The 19,963-nt window shown below is 42.6% G+C and overlaps 1 protein-coding gene and 1 long non-coding RNA gene across 2 annotated transcripts in view; one reads left to right on the top strand and one right to left on the bottom strand.

Annotated features, from left to right (window-relative positions):
- The window catches only part of ESCO1 (establishment of sister chromatid cohesion N-acetyltransferase 1), a 1,212,023-nt gene that overhangs the window by 737,880 nt on the left and 454,180 nt on the right, over window positions 1-19,963 (bottom strand). The gene's annotated exons all lie outside the window — the stretch shown is intronic.
- Window positions 9,023-18,960, top strand: LOC117202831 (uncharacterized). The gene is made up of 3 exons (XR_004485314.2): window positions 9,023-9,247; window positions 10,682-10,765; window positions 18,758-18,960. It is a non-coding gene; the product is annotated as an uncharacterized LOC117202831 (long non-coding RNA).

Genomic DNA, 19,963 nt, shown 5'->3' with positions numbered 1-19,963 from the left:
GACATCTTTAGGATTCTTTATGTATAGTACCATGTCATCTGCAAACAGCGATAGTTTTACTTCTTCTTTTCCAATTTGTATTCCTTTTATTTCTTTCTCTTCTCTGATTGCCGTGGCTAGGACTGCCAAAACTATGTTGAATAATAGTGGTGAGAGTGGACATCCTTGTTTTGTTCCTGATCTTAGAGGAAATGCTTTCAGTTTCTCACCATTGGGAATGATGTTTGCTGTGGGTTTGTTGTATATGGCCTTTATTATGTTGAGGTAGGTTCCCTCTATGCCCACTTTCTGGAGAGTTTTTATCATAAATTGGTGTGGAATTTTGTCAAAAGCTTTTTCTGCATCTATTGAGATGATCACATGGTTTTTCTTCTTCAGTTTGTTAGTATGGTGTGTCACATTGATTGATTTGCATATATTGAAGAATCCTTGCATCCCTGGGATAAATCCCACTTGATCATGGGGTATGATCCTTTTAATGTGTTGTTGGATTCTGATTGCTAGTATTTTGTTGAGGATTTTTGCATCTATATTCATCAGTGATATTGGTCTGTAATTTTCTTTTTTTGTAGTATCTTTGTCTGGTTTAGGTATCAGGGTGATCATGGCCTCATAGAATGAGTTTGGGAGTGTTCCTTCCTCTGAAAATTTTTGGAAGAGTTTGAGAAGGATGGGTGCTAGCTTTTCTCTAAATGTGTCATAGAATTCACCTGTGAAGCCATCTGGTCCTGGACTTTTGTTTGTTGGAAGATTTTTAATCACAGTTTCAATTTCATTACTTGTGATTGGTCTGTTCATATTTTCTATTTCTTCCTAGTTCAGTCTTGGAAGGTTGGACCTTTTTAAGAATTTGTCTATTTCTTCCCAGTTGTCCATTTTATTGGCATAGAGTTGCTTGTAGTAGTCTCTCATGATGCTTTGTATCTTTACAGTGTCTGTTGTAACTTCTCCTTTTTCATTTCTAATTTTTTTGATTTGAGTCCTCTCCCTCTGTTTCTTGATGACTCTGGCTAACGGTTTATCAATTTTGTTTATCTTCTCAAAGAACCAGCTTTTATTGATCTTTGCTGTTGTTTTCTTTGTTTCTATTTCATTTATTTCTGCTCTGATTTTTATGATTTCTTTCCTTCTACTAACTTTGGGTTTTGTTTGTTCTTCTTCCTCTAGTTCCTTTAGGTGTAAGGTTAGATTGTTTGAGATTTTTCTTGTTTCTTGAGGTAGGCTTGTATTGCTATAAACTTCCCTCTTAGAGCTGCTTTTGCTGCATTGCATAGGCTTTGGATCATCATGTTTTCATTGTAATTTGTCTCTAAGTATTTTTTGATTTCCTCTTCGATTTCTTCAGTGATCTCTTGGTTATTTAGTAACGTATTGTTTGGCCTCCATGTGTTTGTATTTTTTAGGTTTTTTTCCCCTGTAATTGATTTCTAATCTCATAGCATTGTGGTCAGAAAAGATGCTTGATATGATTTCAGTTTTCTTAAATTTACTGAGGCTTGATTTGTGACCCAAGGATCGATCTGTACTGGAGAATGTTCCATGTGCATTTGAGAAGAAAGTATAATCTGCTGTTTTGGGATGGAATTTTCTATAAATATCAATTAAACCTATCTGGTCTGTTGTGTCATTTAAAGCTTGTGTTTCCTTATTAATTTTCTGTCTGGATGATCTGTCCATTGGTGTACGTGAGGTGTTAAAGTCCCCCACTATTATTGTGTTACTGTTGATTTCCTCTTTTATAGCTATTAGCAGTTGCCTTATGTATTGAGGTACTCCTATGTTGGGTGAATATCTATTTATAATTGTTATATCTTCTTCTTGGATTGATTCCTTGATCATTATGTAGTGTCCTTCCTCGTCTCTTGTAACATTTTAAATTTAAAGTCTATTTTATCTGATATGAGTATTGCTACTACAGCTTCCTTTTGATACCATTTGCATGGAATATCTTTTTCCATCCCCTCACTTTCAGTCTGTATGTGTCCCTAGGTCTGAAATGGGTCTCTTGTAGACAATATACATATGGGTCTTGTTTTTGTATCCATTCAGTGAGGCTGTGTCTTTTGGTTGGAGCATTTAATCCATTCATGTTTAAGGTAGTTATCGATATGTATGTTCCTATTTCCATTTTCTTAATTGTTATGGGTTTGTTTTTGTAGGTCCTTTTCTTCTCTTGTGTTTCCCACTTAGAGAATATCTTTTAGCATTTGTTGTAGAGCTGGTTTGGTGGTGTTGAAATCTCTTAGCTTTTGCTTGTCTGTAAAGCTTTTGATTTCTCTGTCGAATCTGAATGAGATCTTTGCCAGGTAGAGTAAGCTTGGTTGTAGGTTCTTTCCTTTCATCACTTTATATATATTGTGCCACTCCCTTCTGGCTTGTAGAATTTCTGCTGAGAAATCAGCTGTTAACCTTATGGGAGTTCCTTTGTATGTTATTTTTCGTTTTTCCCTTGTTGCTTTCAGTAATTTTTCTTTGTCTTTAATTTTTGTCAATTTGATTACTATGTGCCTTGGCATGTTTTTCCTTGGGTTTATCCTGCCTGGGACTCTCTGCACTTCCTGGACTTGGGTGGCTATTTCCTTTCCCATGTTAGAGAAGTTTTTGACTATAATCTCTTCAAATATTTTCTCGGGTCCTTTCTCTCTCTCTTCTCCTTCTGGGACCCCTATAATGTGAATGTTGTTGCATTTAATGTTGTCCCAAAGGTCTCTTAGGCTGTCTTCATTTCTTTTCATTCTTTTCTCTTTATTGTGTTCTGCGGCAGTGAATGCCACCATTCTGTCTTCCAGATCACTTATCCGTTCTTCTGCCTCAGTTATTCTGCTATTGATTCCTTCTAGTGTATTTTTCGTTTCAGTTATTGTATTGTTTATCTCTGTTTGTTTGTTCTTTAATTCTTCTAGATGTTTGTTCTTTAATTCGTCTAGGTCTGTTAAACATTTTTTGCATCTTCTCGATCTTTGCCTCCATTCTTTTTCCGAGGTCCTGGATCATCTTCACTCTCATTATTATGAATTCTTTTTCTGGAAAGTTGCCTATCTCCACTTAATTTAGTTTATTTTCTGGGGTTTTATCTTGTTCCTCCATCTGGTACGAAGTCCTCTGCCTTTTCATTTTGTCTTTCTGTGAGTGTGTTTTTCCTTCCACAGGCTGCAGGATTGTAGTTCTTCTTGCTTCTGCTGTCTGCCCTCTGGTGGATGAGGCTATCTAAGAGGCTTGTGCAAGCTTCCTGATGGGAGGGACTGGTGGTGGGTAGAGCTGGGTGTTGCTCTGGTGGGCAGAGCTCAGTAAAACTTTAATCCACTTGTCTGTTGATTGGTGGGGCTGGGTTGCCTCCCTGTTGGTTGTTTGGCCTGAGGTGACCCAGCACTGGAGCCTACCTGGCTCTTTAGTCCAGCACCATTAGTCCAGCTAATGGTGGACTCAGGGAGGGCTCACACCAAGGAGTACTTCCCAAAACTTCTGCTGCTAATGTCCTTGTCCCCACGGTGAACCATAGCCACCCCCTGCCTCTGCAGGAGACCCTCCAACACTAACAGGTAGGTCTGGTTCAATCTCCTATGGGGTCACTGCTCCTTCCCCTGGGTCCCAATGTGCACGCTACTTTGTGTGTGCCCTCCAAGAGCGGAGTCTCTGTCTCCCACAGTCCTGTCAAAGTCCTGCAATCAAATCCTGCTAGCCTTCAAAGTCTAATTCTCTAGGAATTCCTCCTCCCGTTGCTGGACCCCCAGGCTGGGAAGCCTGACGTGGGGCTCAGAACCTTCACTCCAGTGGGTGGACTTCTGTGGTATAAGTGTTCTCCAGTTTGTGTCACCCACCCAGCAGTTATGGGATTTGATTTTATTGTGATTGCGCCTTTCCTACCATCTCATTGTGGCTTCTCCTTTGTCTTTGAATGTGGGGTATCTTTTTTGGTGAGTTCCAGTGTCTTCCTGTTGATGATTGTTCAGCAGTTGGTTGTGATTCTGGTGCTCTCGCAAGAGGGAGTGAGCGCATGTCCTTCTACTATGCCATCTTGAACCAATCAACGTCAATATTCTGGTTGCGATACTGCATTAGAGTTCTGCAAAATGTGATCTGGTGCCCCATCTTTATGCATGTCTGTGTGTGAATGTCACCTCAACCTGGGCCATCTGTGCCTCTGTCCCTTCCTGAACTCCTGGCCAATGCATTCTGATTTAAGCCACAGTAATCAAGACAATATGGTGTTGATGAAAGAATAGACAAATAAAGAAATTGAAAACAAAAAACAAAGAGCCCAGAAACTGATCCATACAAATATAGTCAACTGATCTTTGACAAAGGAGCAAAGGCAATACAGTGGAGCAAAGCTAGTCTTTTCAATAAATGATGCTAAGACAATTGGACATTCTCTGGCTCCCCGCCAAAAAAAGGATCTAGAAACAGACTTTACACCCTTCAAAACAATTATTCAAAGTGGATCACAGGCCTAAATGTAAAATTAAAAGCTATAAAACTTCTAGAGAGGGCTTCCCTGGTGGCGCAGTGGTTGGGAGTCCACCTGCCAATGCAGGGGACACAGGTTCGTGCCCCGGTCCGGGAAGATCCTGTGTGCCGCGGAGCGGCTGGGCCCGTGAGCCATGGCTGATGAGCCTGTGCGTCCGGAGCCTGTGCTCCGCAGTGGGAGAGGCCACAGCAGTGAGAGGCCCACGTACCACCAAAAACAAAAACAAAAACAAAAAAACAAAAAACTTCTAGAGGGGCTTCCCTGGTGGCGCACTGGCTGAGAGTCCTCCTGCTGATGCAGCGGACACGGGTTCGTGCCCCGGTCTGGGAAGATCCCACATGCTGCGGAGCGGCTGGGCCCGTGAGCCATGGCCGCTGAGCCTGCACGTCCGGAGCCTGTGCTCCGCAACGGGAGAGGCCACAATAGTGAGAGGCCCGCGTACCGCAAAAAACAAAACAAAACAAAACAAAAACTAGGAGATAATGCAGGTGAAAATCTGGATGACCTCGGGTTTGGTGATGACTTTTCAGATACAACACTACAGGCACAATGCATGAAAGAAATAAATGATAAGCTGGACTTCATTAAAATTAAACATTTCTTCTTTGAAAAAGGTTCTGTCGAGAGGATGAGAGCCTAAGCCACAGACTGGGAGAAAATATTTTCAAAGACATGTTTGATAAAGGACTATTATCCAAAATATACAAAGAACTTGTAAAACTCAACAATACGAAAACATGTAGCCCAGTTTAAAACTGAGCAAAAGATCTGAACAGGTATCTCAGAAAAGAAGATATGCAGATGCAAATAAGCATATGAAAAGATGTTCGGCATCATATGTCATTAAAGAATCACAAATGAAAACAAGGAAAACAAATAAAGAAAACAACAAAGAGATACCACTACACACCTATTAGGATGGCCCAAATCCACAGCACTGATGACACCAAATGATGGTGAGCATATGAAGCAGCAGGAGCCCTCACTCACTGCTGGTGGAAATGCAAAATGGTACAGCCACTTTGGAAGACAGTTTGGCAGTTCTTACAAAATTTTTCTGAGGTTCAGTTAATTCATGTAAAAAATCATGATAAAAATCGTCACTTGCTGACTGAAGAACAAATAAGATATTGTTCATAAAAAGAAAAAGCCTAAATACATGTCTTTACATATACACATATATAAGTATATTATACATATATTTAACTTAATACAATAAAATTATGTTAAAATTTCATGAAATTGCAGGAGGAACTTGAAAAAATAATTTTAAAGTTAATCTTTAAAAATAAGATGCAATTTGAAGAATAAGTATGTAATAATACTAAACATGAAAAATAATTATAAACTAAAATAATAAAACAATAGTACAGAGTAGAGTTAAAAATCATACACACACATACATGTATATTTAGTATATAATAAAGTTGGCATCATAAATCAGTGGGGAAAGAATAGTTTATTCAATAAATTGTGTTGGGGTATTTGGCTATACATTTGGAAGGAAATAGATTTAATCTCTTCCTTAAACCATACACCAAAATAAGTTCCAGATGAGTTAGCATCTAAATGTAAAAAAGTGAACCATAAAAATTCTAGAAGAAAATATAAATGAATGCAAAGGGCATCAAAGGCAGAAGCCATACAGTTTAAAAATGACAACACAAAAATAAATGTACTTCAAACGCACTGTAAACAAAAATGAAAGTATGGAGGTTCCTTAAAAAACTACAAATAGAACTACCATATGACCCAGCAATCCCGCTACTTGGGCATATACCCTGAGAAAACCATAATTCAAAAAAAGTCATGTACCAAATTGTTCATTGCAGCTCTATTTACAATAGCCAGGAGATGGAAGTGTCCATCATCGGATGAATGGATAAAGAAGATGTGGCACATATATACAATGGAATATTACTCAGCCATAAAAAGAAACGAAATTAAGCTATTTGTAATGAGGTGGATGGACCTAGAGTCTGTCATACAGAGTGAAGTAAGTCAGAAAGAGAAAGACAAATACCATATGCTAACACATATATATGGAATTTAAGAAAAAAAAATGTCATGGAGAACCTAGGGGTAAGACAGGAATAAAGACACAGACCTACTAGAGAATGGACTTGAGGATATGGGGAGGGGGAAGGGTAAGCTCTGACAAAGCGAGAGTGGCATGGACATATACACACTACCAAATGTAAAATAGCTAGCTAGTGGGAAGCAGCCACGTAGCACAGGGAGATCAGCTCAGTGCTTTGTGACCACCTAGAGGGGTGGGATAGGGAGGGTGGGAGGGAGGGAGATGCAAGAGGGAAGAGATATGGGAACATATGTATATGTATAACTGATTCACTTTGTTGTAAAGCAGAAACTAACACACCATTGTAAAGCAATTATACTCCAATAAAGATGTAAAAAAAAAAAAATGAAAGGTGAACATAAAACTCAAGGGTCACTGCAACTTTCATAGTGGCGAAAGGATCAATATCTTTAATGAAAAAGAAACTTTAGAAGTATTACAGTAGACAAATTTTCAATAGTAGATTGTGCAAAGGACATGAAGAAGTATTCGATATATTACAGAAGAAAGATCAAAGTGGCAATGAAAACGTCCTATCCCACTAGTAGTTATGAAAATGTAAATTAAAGCCACATCAAAAGATTGATTCTTCGAAACTGTGAGGATGAGGAAATAGAGGAAATGGCAAGTCAGCAGGGACCCGGGGGACAGAAAAGTCAGGTTGGAGACAGAGGTGGGGACTGCCTTCAGGCGGACGAAACTACAGAGCAAAGGTAAATCATGCCAGGCCCAACTGGCATATGGTAAGAAGTATGGTGAAGCTGGGCATTTGGGTGGTAGAAGAGACTAGAAAGATATGGAAGATGTTGTCAATGGTGCGTTTTATTATTTTCTTGAGATGACTTATTGGTTTTTAGGGCTTGGACAGGAAAAAACAAAAACCAACATAACAACATACAACAAACAATGAGAAAAGCCACAGCAGTAAAAAAAAAAAAAAAAAAAAATCAAAATGTACCTTTCTCAGGAGATCCCATCATGAGAAGGTTTTGTTTTTGAGGAATGGTTTTGACCCCAAAAGGCAGTGGGTGGACTAGATAAACCCCAAGTTGTGTTGGTTCTAACCCTGGAGCACCTGATGCCAGGATCCTCGATCATTCCTCTCTGGAAGCAGAGAATTTTCAGGTTTCACCATTCAGGGGATCATTTTCTTTTACGCTAGTGTTTGGGAGCTATAATGGCCTCAAAAGAGTAAATGTCATTCATGAAAGAATGAATGTCTTTTAAAGTCTTTTAAAAATTCTTTTTCAACATATTATTTCGGAAGGAAGCAACTTTATATTTGCAATCATCTATAGAAAACCAGCGGCTTCTAAATATTTTCTGAAGGTGACAAGTATGGGGAGGAGAGAGAGAGATAATGAGAATGAAGAAGATGAATGAGAATAATTGCAGAAACGTTAGTCCTGGTAAATCTTTCAGTCATCAGAGGACTCTGCTGGACATGTCTGGGTGGCGGTCCCTCATGCTAGATGTCCCAGAGTCTGAGATGCATTCAATTCTCAGGCCAGGTTTCTCTGTGTGGCCACTGACAATCTACAATTGTAAATACGGCCCAATCAATTTCCTTTCCAGTAGTAGACCTTTGCTGCCTTTCCTCAACCTGCATTACAATACTTAGGTTAATTAACTTCCTAGGTATTCATGTCACTGCAAGATGAATGTCATACAACTCTCCCACAAGGATTATTCCAAAATTCCTCAAAATTAGGATGTACCTCATTTCTTAATAGCAGTTGTTTATGTTCACAGTTCTGTCTCATCTTGGAAATTAAATTCAGCCCTGCAAAGGTGTATTCTCTCTTTTCAATAAGAAGCCATGCTATATGGGCACCAACTTGTTATTTTGATAGTTTAAGGCAAATTGATCCTAAATTTAGAAATGATTCTTAGCTAACAGTTTATTAAGAATGTGTTAGTGAAAATAAGCTACTCACCCTGACCTCCATCTCAGAGGTTTATAATGAAATTCTACCAAGGCTCTGCCTCTCCAGACCCAGTGTGGCTGGAGTCCGGAGACTCCATTCAATGGAATCATTCAATATTGAACGATTGCTGAAGGAGGAACTTCAAAAGCACCGTTTTACAGAAGTGTTCTTCTTACTTCCGTAGCATCTACATAACCACCTTGAAGATTAGAAACCATTCTTTCTCTCTGTGGCTTTTCTTTACTTGACAAGAAAATCGGGATCCTCGTTGACTTCCCAAATCAAAAAATTCTCCAATACAGGGGAGCTTCTTTCCCTGGGAAGTTCTCAAGCTCTTAAACACTGCTTGATGAACTAGTGGAACACTTTTGTATGTTTTACAATCTGGTATTGACTTACCTTGTTCACCTCAAACTCTGCCAGATTATTATTTCACTGTGGAGGAAAATAGGGATACCACGAAGTGACACATATTCCTAAGAAACTTCGGCAGGCAGCCCTTTCCAACCAGGAGACTGCAGTGGTCCCCACCTGTCTCTCCCAGAGGTGACAACATGTACCGATGTTTCCTTGCAGGGATGCATCAGGATCAAAGAAATGATTATTCTTTCCTTGTGTTCATTGGAAAAGAAAAGTCTGATACAGTTTCCTGAGTGATCTATCCTGAGTGTCTGTGGGGTTTTCCTGCCGTCTATTCTGCAATAGCGAATGACGCGGATCTTCCTAACATAGTGCTTGATAACTTTCTGGTTGGACGACTCATGGCGAAAGGTGAGGATGAATGCTGACTCTAGGCTCTAATGAGAAGCAGAGACACAGGGGATGGTGAGGCAGTGAGTGATTTTCAAAGCAGACAGGTTTAAGATAACTCCCATTATGGTTACTGTTGACAAAATGCATGGTGGCCTTCAAATACTAGACAGGAAGGAGAACCAAGGATGGTGACTGTGCAAGAACTTCTTTTGAGACCCCCATTGGAGACACTCACAAACTTCCCAGTCGGCGCTGGGGTCCTGCTGACTAGTGTGAGGGGTAACATCTCAGGCAGTGAAGGCAGAGCACTGCTAGCAGGCTCTGATGGTACTGAGGGACAGGGAAGAAGCCACTCTTGGTTGGAAAACTCAAAAGGACGCTGGGGGTGGACTTCAGAAGAAAAATTTCATCTTAAGATGGGGGGTAATAAGGATGCTGTGGAAAGGGTTTTGGACTTAGGATCAAAGGATCTCATTTGTAATTCCCACTCTGCCTCTAACTGGCTCTGTGCATTTTGGCAAACCTCATCCACATTTTGAGCCCCAGTCACAGCTTGAGGATGCTGACCGATGTCAGGAATGGTGATGCTTCAGGAATGGTGATGCTATGACGTCACTATGGCTGACTAGAAGCTCTTGGTGCAAGTGTGGCATGGTGGAGCTGCTGAAGAGGTTCTGATTGCTGGCAGAGTTTGCAAAAATATTGTTATCATCCATTGTAGGAATGGAAATATTCCTGCGGCTATCAAGTCAGTGGCCCATTGAATTTCTTTCAGTATCTTAGTATACGCCAAACCCTTTTCCCACCACAGCGCCTTTGCTCATGCTGGTCTCCCCACCTGAAATGCTACTTCCCCAAGTCAGAGCCTGGCTAACTTACCCTTCAGATTTCAGCTTAAATGTCACTTCCTCAGTTTAGATTTGGTGCCCTGTGTAACGTTCCCAGAGCACCCAGCACTCTACTTCATAGCACTTATCACAAATACAATTCCATTCTTATTTGTGTAATTATATTAGTTTCTCTTTTTCCCTACACTAGACTCCATGAAGACAGCAGCCATTTTCTGTCTTATTTAATATAATTTACTTCAATAGCCAACACCTGTGACAAGCATATATTGAGCATGCAATAAATATTTGCTATAGATTAAACTGATGGGAGCCCTAATTGCTTTTCTTGAGTTCCTGCACATTTCAGGCCAAGTGAAGTCTTGGATTTACCTATGCTCTTCCAAAAGAAACACCCACTGTGGTAACATATTTGGATTAATACCATCATTTAACATTTTAGTTTGCATAGCATTTCTACTCCATTGGTGTGTTTGCAACAAAACCTCCTTATAATGGTTTCCAGAAGGCCCAAATTTTTCAAACTTGGGGATTAAGTCTGATGGATTGTAAGCTACTCTGAAAAGTTAGAACTTGATGGACTTTTTTTTAAAATTATTAACAGCATTGAGCTCATCCTTAGTCGATTTGAAAGTGCATCAGATTGCTCGTTTGGTTTGAAGTAACCTAATGAGCTATGACACAGAAGGTAAGGAAAAACACACAGCATGGCTAACTGAAAATGCTTATTTTATAAAACATTAGGATTCAGTGGCTTAAAATATTGCCTATATGGAGAACTGGCATTTGAAGGTTTTTTCCCCCCGTTGTAAATAGTTGTGCAGACAACAAACATACTGTTTTGATGAATAAAGCAACAAGGCTCATGAATACCACAGGGTTAGGGGGACCACCTGGGCTGAGCGTTTTCTAAGAAGAGAATTTTTGTTGCTAAAACTGGAAGAGTCCCTAGCCAATCAGGATGATTGGTCACCCTAGTACGGAGCACCAACTAGGAATCCCCATCCTTGGGTTGTAGTTTCAGCCCTATCTGTGTGTGTGTCGGGGGGGGTCCCACCCTGGGCAAGATCATGGAATTGTCTTTCCTTATCTGTAAAATGAAGCAATTAAAGAATGACTGATGCTCCTGTCAGCTCTGAAATGAATGGTGTTCAAGATTCTAGGAAATAAGGAAGACAATAGCGTAGCAATAGTGAAGGTGCAGAAACTAGTGGGAGATAACAATCTTAACGTTAGCACTTGTAAGCCTTGGTGGCCTAAGGACTTCCTGTTGGGGTTGGGGGTGGTGAGGGACTCTGTCCAGAGAGCTGCACACATTTGCTCATTTAATTGACTGACTCCTCATAACAAGTCAATGAGTTTGGTGACTGTGATTTATAATAAATATATATTTGGTTTCAGTCCACGTTCCAGGCACAGAGGTCCTAAAACACTAAGGATTTCCTAAGCGATGAGAGTGGGAAAACTCTTTTGTTATGTTCATAAAGTGACTTTTTGAAAGTCTCTCAGTAATCTGGGTGTGGAGGGGGGGCTGGTTGCCTGGGGAACAAACCACAGGCTTAGAGGATTGGAACTTTCAGTCCCACCCCAGGCCTCCATAGAACAGAGACAGGCTAGAGGTTGAATCAATCACCAGTGGCCAATGACTTCACCCATCATGCCTTCATAAAAAGCTGAAAGGATGGGGCTCAGAGAGTTTCTGGATTGGTGAACACACGGATTTGGGTAGAGGAGCAAGCTCAGAGATGGTAGAAGCTCTGTGCCCCTTCCCATATACCTTGCCCTGAGTTACATCCTTTTATAATAAACTGGTAAATGTAAGTAAATGTTCCTCTGAGTTCTGTGAGTTCCTCTAGCAAATTAATCAAACCCAGGGATGGGGGTCTTGGGAGCCTCTGATCGACAGCTTCGACAGGTCAGAAGCACAGGTGACAACCAGCACTTGCATTGGCATCTGAATAGGAGTCTGGTTAGAACTGAACCTTAACCTGTGGGATCTGATGCTGTCTCCAGGAGGACAGGGCGAGAACTGAGTTGCATTGTAGGACACTCAACTGGGGTGAGAGAATTGCTTGGTGGTGTGAAAAAAGCACACGTTGGAACTGGTGTCTGAAGTGGAGTGGTATTCTCATGAGTCCTGTTTTATAGGTGAGGATGTGAAAGAAAAAGAGGTTAAGTAAGAGCTTGCTTGGGGTGGTCACGCAACGGGCGAGCGGTGAACTGCAGACCGTATCAGCCCCAGCCCTGCCTAAAAACCCAGGGGCTCCTTCAGGAAGGGCTGGGAGAACAGGAGCTTGATCCGCTGCATGTTCCCTTGGTGTCAACTCACAAGCACCGTCCTCACAAAGCAGCCGCGAGCTGCCCAGGGGCACGTGATCCTGCACTGGGTTTCCAATAAGACGAGCCCCAGCCCCAGGCGCTGCCTGCTGAGAGTGTGCGGGCCAGTGTGCGCCCTGGGAAAAGATGAAATGCAGAAGAACATTGAAGACGATCGGCTTTTTCACACAGAGCTTGAACATTTTCAATCCAGATTGTTACTCTCCCACAGCCAGGCCCTTTGCAGAAGGAGGGGGCCAGGAGCAGGGCGCAATTCCACGGGCTGGGGAGCCCCACCCCTCAGAAACCCTCTCGGGGGGCGGTGGGAGCGGGCAGTCTCGGCCCAGAAACACGCAGAGCAGGAGAGGGAAGCCCAGAGGAGGAAAGGCACAAAGGTTAGTCCTGCTGGCAGGGAGGAGATAAGGTTGTGGGTGGAGGGGGAGAAAGCTGATGTCAGCCAAAGGCAATAAACAGGCCTTCCACGGTGCCTCAGGGCAGCACGGCGGAGTCAAAGAAATAAAGCCATTAATAAAGGAGAAGGGAAGGAAATGACTGCTTCAAGCCTGTCTGGGCCACTCAACTCTTTTTCAAATATCTTGAGCAAGAGAACGGAGAGGCCCTGCCTGAAGAGCAGGGGATCAGTGTCAACTCGACAGCCCGAAGAGCTCAGGCTTTGTGAGGACAGCAGAGCTCTCACCAAGGAGCCAGGGGCCTGCTTGTCAGAGAGGTGAGATGCAGGAAGCTGTCACTTAAGGAAAAAGCCTCCGAGCTGGTTATTTTCTCAGGGGGAGAACTTCGCCGCAGCCTCACATTGATTTAGATAGCGCCAGCTTTGAGCCCCCGTTCTAGCTCTGAGACCTCAGGCCGATTTCCTAGACTCTTCACTTGGAAGTTTCCTCATCTACGACAGGAAGCTTAGAACAACCGTACCTTCCTGTGCAGGCTCCTGTTGGGATTACAGAGAGCCTACAAACAAACGCGCGATAAAAGGAAGCGACTTGCATTTGCAGGTCCACAATCTCTTCCCCATAAAATCCCCAATCCTGAACAACTGAAAACCAAAAGGGCTTTGGTAACTCATCTGGCAACCGTGAAGGTCCTGACAGTCAAAGCTAACCTGACCCGAGGCTAGACTGTTTATGTTTCACATTTACCCCATTTAGTGGGAATATTCATATATTTACCTACAGAAATATTAATGTGTTTGATTGGGGGTGCTGTCCTAGACCCCAGTGGGAGATGTTACATAATACATAGTACATGCACAGTTCTTCTCTGAAAGGTAAAAAATTCTGAATCACGTTGGTTCAGAGGGCTTCAGAGACAAGCTTATGGACCCATATCATGGCGACTCTCACATCCACCCCCTCATCAGCAACAGCAGAGCTCTGACACGGAATCCTGACCTTAGAGGCCAAGGAGAGGATCAGACTGGGAATAGGTTCCCGCCAAATTCCATGAGGTCCTGGCTCCAACAGGCCTGCGCAGGAAAATGGCAAAGGGGAGCCTAATTTATTAGCTGTTAATGTTATGCAACAAACTTGATCTCCGAGTTGCAAAAACCCAGTTAGAAGAGGTAAAAATGTAAAGTGATCATAATGACTGAAGTGTTAAGCTCAAAAAATATATGAGTTTCACAGGAAGACATTTCCAGTAGTCAGAATGACACAAAAGCTCATGAAAATTTTTTTAAAAAGAAGTGCTACTTTTATTTCATGTTAAGTTTTTTTCTACTGTGGTTTAATTTCAGTGCTATCAATTTTAGCCAGGATTTTGAGCATAAGGATATAATAAGTAAGCAGCAAGTCTCTGTGTCTGCAGCTTTCAAAGAACAAAGAGAAATGAAGATCCAAGTCACAACTGGAAACCTGGATATCCAGATGATAGGAAGGAATATGCTAGCTTGGGTGTTCAGGATTTGGGGGGTAAGACATGGGAGGATGGTAAGGGAAAGGTAAGAGTGTGCTACCCACGGCATTGGGCAGGAGGAAACTGGTAAAAAGGACTGAGCACCATCTTGCCTGGGGCTTCTTGTGGACACTGAGTGAGTGTGTGTGGACACACGTGTGTGTGTGTGTGTGTGTGTGTGTGTGTTTAAGTCCTTAATTTTATTTATTTATTATTTTTGGCTGCATTGGGTCTTTGTTGCTGCACGCAGGCTTCTCTAGTTGCGGTGAGTGGGGGCTACTCTTTGTTGCGGTGCGCGGGCTTCTCATTGCAGTGGCTACTCTTGTTGCAAAGCACGGGCTCTAGGCGCCCAGCCTTCAGTAGTTGTGGCATGTAGGCTCAGTAGCTGTGGCTCGCGGGCTCCAGAGCGCAGGCTCCGTAGTTGTGGTGCACAGGCTTAGGTGCTCTGCGGCATCTTCCCGGACCAGGGCTCGAACCCATGGGCACGTGTCTTGTGTGCTACATACACACTTTACCACTCCACATTCTATCCTCCACCAAGTCTCTCTCCTCTTCCCCATGAACATACTGGAATACCCACATTTCTTCCCGCCATGCTAAAGTAGGAAATGCACTTTCAGCAACCCTGATGTATCTCGGCCCTAGGACAGGGCTTAGGTAAATACCTCTAACATATCACTGTGTCTTCTTTCCGGGTTGCTAAAGAGGCCAGATGGCACAGTGGTTAGGAGCATGGCCCCGGAGTCCCTGTGCCAGAGTGGGAATCCCAACCCTGTATGAGCTTGGTCAAGTTACTTCATGTCTCTCCATTCAGTTTCCCCTTCTGTAAGATGGGAAATAGCCATAACACCTTACTCATGGGTGGTTTGTAAGGGTTAACAAAGGAGACAATTCCTGCAAAAGCTGACCATGGGGGCTGGCACATAATTTTTCCATCCATGGACTCAGTGTCCTCTGCTTCAGTCACACCAAGCAGCCCATCTTGCAGGAACATCCCTATCTGCAAAGACAATTGAATCCTAAACAAAAATGGCATTTTGAGGTTTCCCTGGCCAACAGCTGTTAATTTGGGGAGTCATTATTTTCTTTTTTTTTTTTTTCCTTTTGCGGTACATGGGCCTCTCACTGTTGTGGCCTCTCCCCTCGCGGAGCACAGGCTCCGGACGCGCAGGCTCAGCGGCCATGGCTCACGGGCCCAGCCGCTCCGCGGCATGTGGGATCTTCCCCGACTGGGGCACGAACCCGTGTCCCCTGCATCGGCAGGCGGACTCTCAACCACTGCGCCTCCAGGGAAGCCCTCATTATTTTCTTAATCATATGAAGCCCTCAGTCTCTAAGTCTCTCAGCTAAATTGCCTTGCTGCTCCCTCCTTTCCCACTCACAGCAAACTCACTTCTGGCTCCTTTTTCTCGTCTTGACTCACTTGTCAGTTGTGATAGTGTCCAGGATAATCCCAGTTGTGCAGTTTTGCTTTGAGGGGACTAACAGAATGGGACCCGGATTGAGTTTACAGGCAACATGGCGGCACCACGTCTAAGATGCCTGCCCTGTTGGGGTGCTTGCAAAACTTCCAAGTTTTAATGGCAGACAGGATTCCAAGAATCTATTTTCCAACTTCAGATAAGAAATTCTGGAAGAGAGACCATTTAAACGATACCTTTAGAATTTGAAAAATGCTCATTTGCCTTTCTCCTCCTTCTGATTTATGTTGAGAGACATTTCTCTGCTTGCCGGAGCACTCTCCTTTATTTTATGCTCCAGTGCAGTCGCATCATCAAAAATGGGAAGGGTGGGACTACTAGAGGACTCAGCGCACAGCTGGGTACGGAGCCAACACCACCTTGGTCTTTGACCCTGTCCTCCAAAAGCTGGTCAAGACACAGCAAAGGCATTACTTACTAAATCCTAATCTAAAAAGAGTATGGGAATTACTTCAGTAAAATAAACATGAAGGATTTAAAAACAGGAGACGAGAATTAGAAGATATGAGAGAATAGATCCATGGACCAAATATCGTATGTTTAGCAAAAAGAAGAAATGTCTTTAACACTTGCTAGAAAGCCATCCAGAGGTAATTACATTTGTTAAGCACTCCTTGTGCGAGGTACAGTGGCAAGCGCTTTACGACATCCTTCTACTGTGAATTCAGTGACGTGGGTGTGATGGCTGTTTCGACCTGCCGCAGAAAGAAGAGAAAACTGAGGCCTGGAGAGGTTTAGGAGGCTCATGAGTGGTGGGGTCGGGATTCAAGTTTAAGGCTGTCTGTCGCCAAAGCCAGCAAATCGCTATGTGCCTTTCTCAGTCATCACAGTTTTCTTAGGATTTACTATTTCAGTCACAGTACAACATCAGTAGTGAATGTAGAAATGTAAACAGATTTTCTTCCTTCTTTTTATGTTATCTCCTATTTCCTGATGACTCCTTTCTGCAATTGTATTCATTTGTTCAGGTATTTATTTATCCACTCACTCACTTATTTGGCATCCCTGCCCCCCCCACACACACACACCAGCAAGTACTATTATAATTGCTGTCCTTCAAGAATGCATAGTGAAATCTGTTCCAAGTTGGCTACAAAGTACAGATTCACACATTTTACTAGAAGATAAGAGCAAACAGAAATAGAGGAGGAAAAGCAGTTTAGAGAAAAAGGGAAGAGAAGACTCTTACCACTATGAAAATCTGCTCAATAAAATGTTATTTACTGATAGCTATTTGACCACATCCCCAGCGTTTGCAGGCTGCACGGGAAGTTCCTACGAAGAGGTGGAGAAGCTTCCCTTTGTGTGAGGTAGAGACAGTTCACCTCTGCATCTGATAACTAGGGAGTCAGAGTCTGTTTGGTGCCGTCGCGGATCTTCTGAAACAGCACAAATGCTGTTCCCATACATTTTCTGAGAGAGGGCAGAGCTGGGTAAGTGTGATGCTTGACTGAGGGCCATGATAACTGTCTACAGATATTTAAAGGGTGTAAATGAAGACCTCAGTGCTTTAAAACATCTTAGTACTCAGTTTACTAAAGATGCAGAAGAAGAGTCTGGTGAGGCATTTCTGAACCCCAGATCCCCAGAAACTTTGTCTTTGGGGCCTGGGTGCTATAATCAGGCCAGAGAGAGGGACTTGGGCACTGAGTGCAGACAGACTTTCAAGACTGTGTCAAAGTGAGGAGGAGATGAAGCCACAGAAGACTGTGGTCCGTCCGATGGCCTCCACCAATAGTGGAACAGTCGATGTTGGAGGGCAATTCTAGAGAAGAGGAAAGTACTGATTAACTCCACCGAGGAGAGAGGAAAAACAGAGGTACCCCCAACAGTAGAAAAAATCTGGAGGGATTCTAGACTCCAGCTCAGGGAAGTGGAAGGTGGACTGTCCAGCCTGCAGAGGACCAGAGACTCATTTCATCTCGTTCTCCTATGGCCGTCACCTTTCCGCTACGTCTCTTTGGAACTTCCGTGGAAGCGTGGGATGAGAGCGGAGTAACGGCTCTCAAAGTAGTTAAGTTCCTTTTTGGCAACTCTAGTGAAAGGCTCTCTAGATTAATTTAGAACTATTAATTATTATGAAGTAGTTTAGGTTAAAGTTTCTTGGAACACTTATGGATAACATTTATCCAGAAACAGGTCCCACGTTTTTATGGATAATTGGATTTTGGAGACGTGTGCACTAATTCGGGGGTGGGAGGAGGATGTTGTCACACAACAAATGGAAACACGTGGAAAGGAATCATGTGGAGTCTTATCTGTTGTCCAAGACGAAGGCCGACTGTACAGAACTTAGATTTTTTAATGACTTGGAAATGCCCTTGGAGAGTCAGTGAGTTGATGAAGCCTTTTGACCCGAGTAAAGTCACATAATTAAGAGATTATTTGTAACAGACCCAGCCAACTACAAGGCATTCAGAGCAGACTAGCCCTCCACACCACCTCCCACCCCCCCACCCCCTAAAAGAAAGTCCTCTGATGCAGATGGCATGAAGATGAAGAGAACTTCCCTAAGCCTTACGTAAGAGGTGGCTAATGACTTTTTTACAAATACTGAAGAGTGTAAGTCCTAAACAAGAGGCAGAATGTCTTCGTTTCAACCAAACACTATAAATGAAGTTAAATGGGAACATACGGTTATTTAACATTTCTATAGGACTGTCTGTTTGCCAAAAGATTTATAATCACTTGTTCCTTAATATTCATAACATCTCTCTAAAGCACAATTTCCCATACTGGGACTTTGAGGCTGTGGGGATGGTGGAAGAATTCCAAGAGGGTCATGGGGATTGGAGCTGTAGTATTTCAAACAGCTGTCTGGTGGCGATGGAAATTGCTGGCTGGAGGAGGGAGGTATGGAGCTCACAGCATTGTGAGTTCCCTGGGCACATCTCCCCCTGAGACCTGGGCCCCTTCTCAGGATCAGGCCTGCCTCCCTGCAGGATCTTAGGCTCTGCCCATTCTCCTCTCCTCAGAAGCACCAGCCCTTGCCTGAGCCTCTAAAGAACATGGCAAAGAAGATTTGGGGACCTGTGTTTGAATCCCAGCTTTGGACCTTGCCCACTGGATGACTCTGTCAAGTTTCTTACCCTCTGTGAGCCTTAAGTACTACATTTGCAAAATGTTGGATAATCACACATGCTTTGTAGAGTTGTTATAAAGAATGAATAAGAGGAATAATGCAATATTTGTCTTTCTGTGTGGCTTATTTCACTTAGCATAATATCCTCAAGGTTCACCCCTATTGTTGCGTATCGCAGAATTATCTTCTTTTTCATAAAGGCTGTTTAGCATTCTATTACATGTATAGACACATTTTCTTTATCCATTCCTCTATCGATGGGCATTTAGCTCGTTTCCACATCTTGGCTCCTGTGAATAGTGCTGCAATGAAAATGGGAGTGCTAACATCTATTTGAGATCCTGATTTCAATTCTTTTCAATAAATACACAGGAGTAGGATTGCTGGATTATATGGTAGTTCTATTTTTAATTTTCTGAGGAACCTCCATACTGTTTTCCATAGTGGCTGCACCAATTTACATTCCCACCAATAGGGCACGATGATTCCTTTTTCTCCACATCCTCACCAATGCTTGTTTTCGGTTGTCTTTTTGATAATAGCCATTCTGACAGGTGTGGTTTTGATTTGAATTTTCCAGATGATTAGTGATGTTGAACATCATTTCATGTGTCTGTTGGCCATCTATATGTCTTCCTTGGGAATGTCTGTTCAGGTCCTGTGCCCATTTTTAACTGGATCATTTGTGGTTTTGATATTGTGTTGTGTGAGTTCTTTATGTATTTTGGAATATTAACCCCTTATTGGAGACACCATTTGCAAATATCTTCTCCCATTCAGTAGGTTGCCTCCTTGTTTTGCTGATGGTTTCCTTTGTTGTGCAAAAGCTTTTTAGTTTGATGTAGTCTCGTTTGTTTATTTGTTGCTTTTGTTGCTCTTGCCTGAGGTGTGCTCCTGCTTTTATTCCTGAAAATCCTAGCTTTAGCAGAGGTTGGTGTCCTTTATTTTCCAGGATCATCTATCTCCCCAGATGATATAACTGAAACGTGATAAGATATATTTTAAGGGCAATAGGTGACTTCTTGTCTTAAACAGAGAATTTATGCCTTCAGATGTGCTGATGGCCATTCAATCAGGACCTTACCCTTCACAGAAGTCA

The sequence above is a fragment of the Orcinus orca genome, chromosome 15 (genome assembly GCF_937001465.1).
Source record: "Orcinus orca chromosome 15, mOrcOrc1.1, whole genome shotgun sequence".
NCBI lineage: Eukaryota > Metazoa > Chordata > Mammalia > Artiodactyla > Delphinidae > Orcinus > Orcinus orca.
This window is presented reverse-complemented; position numbering and strand designations above follow the sequence as displayed.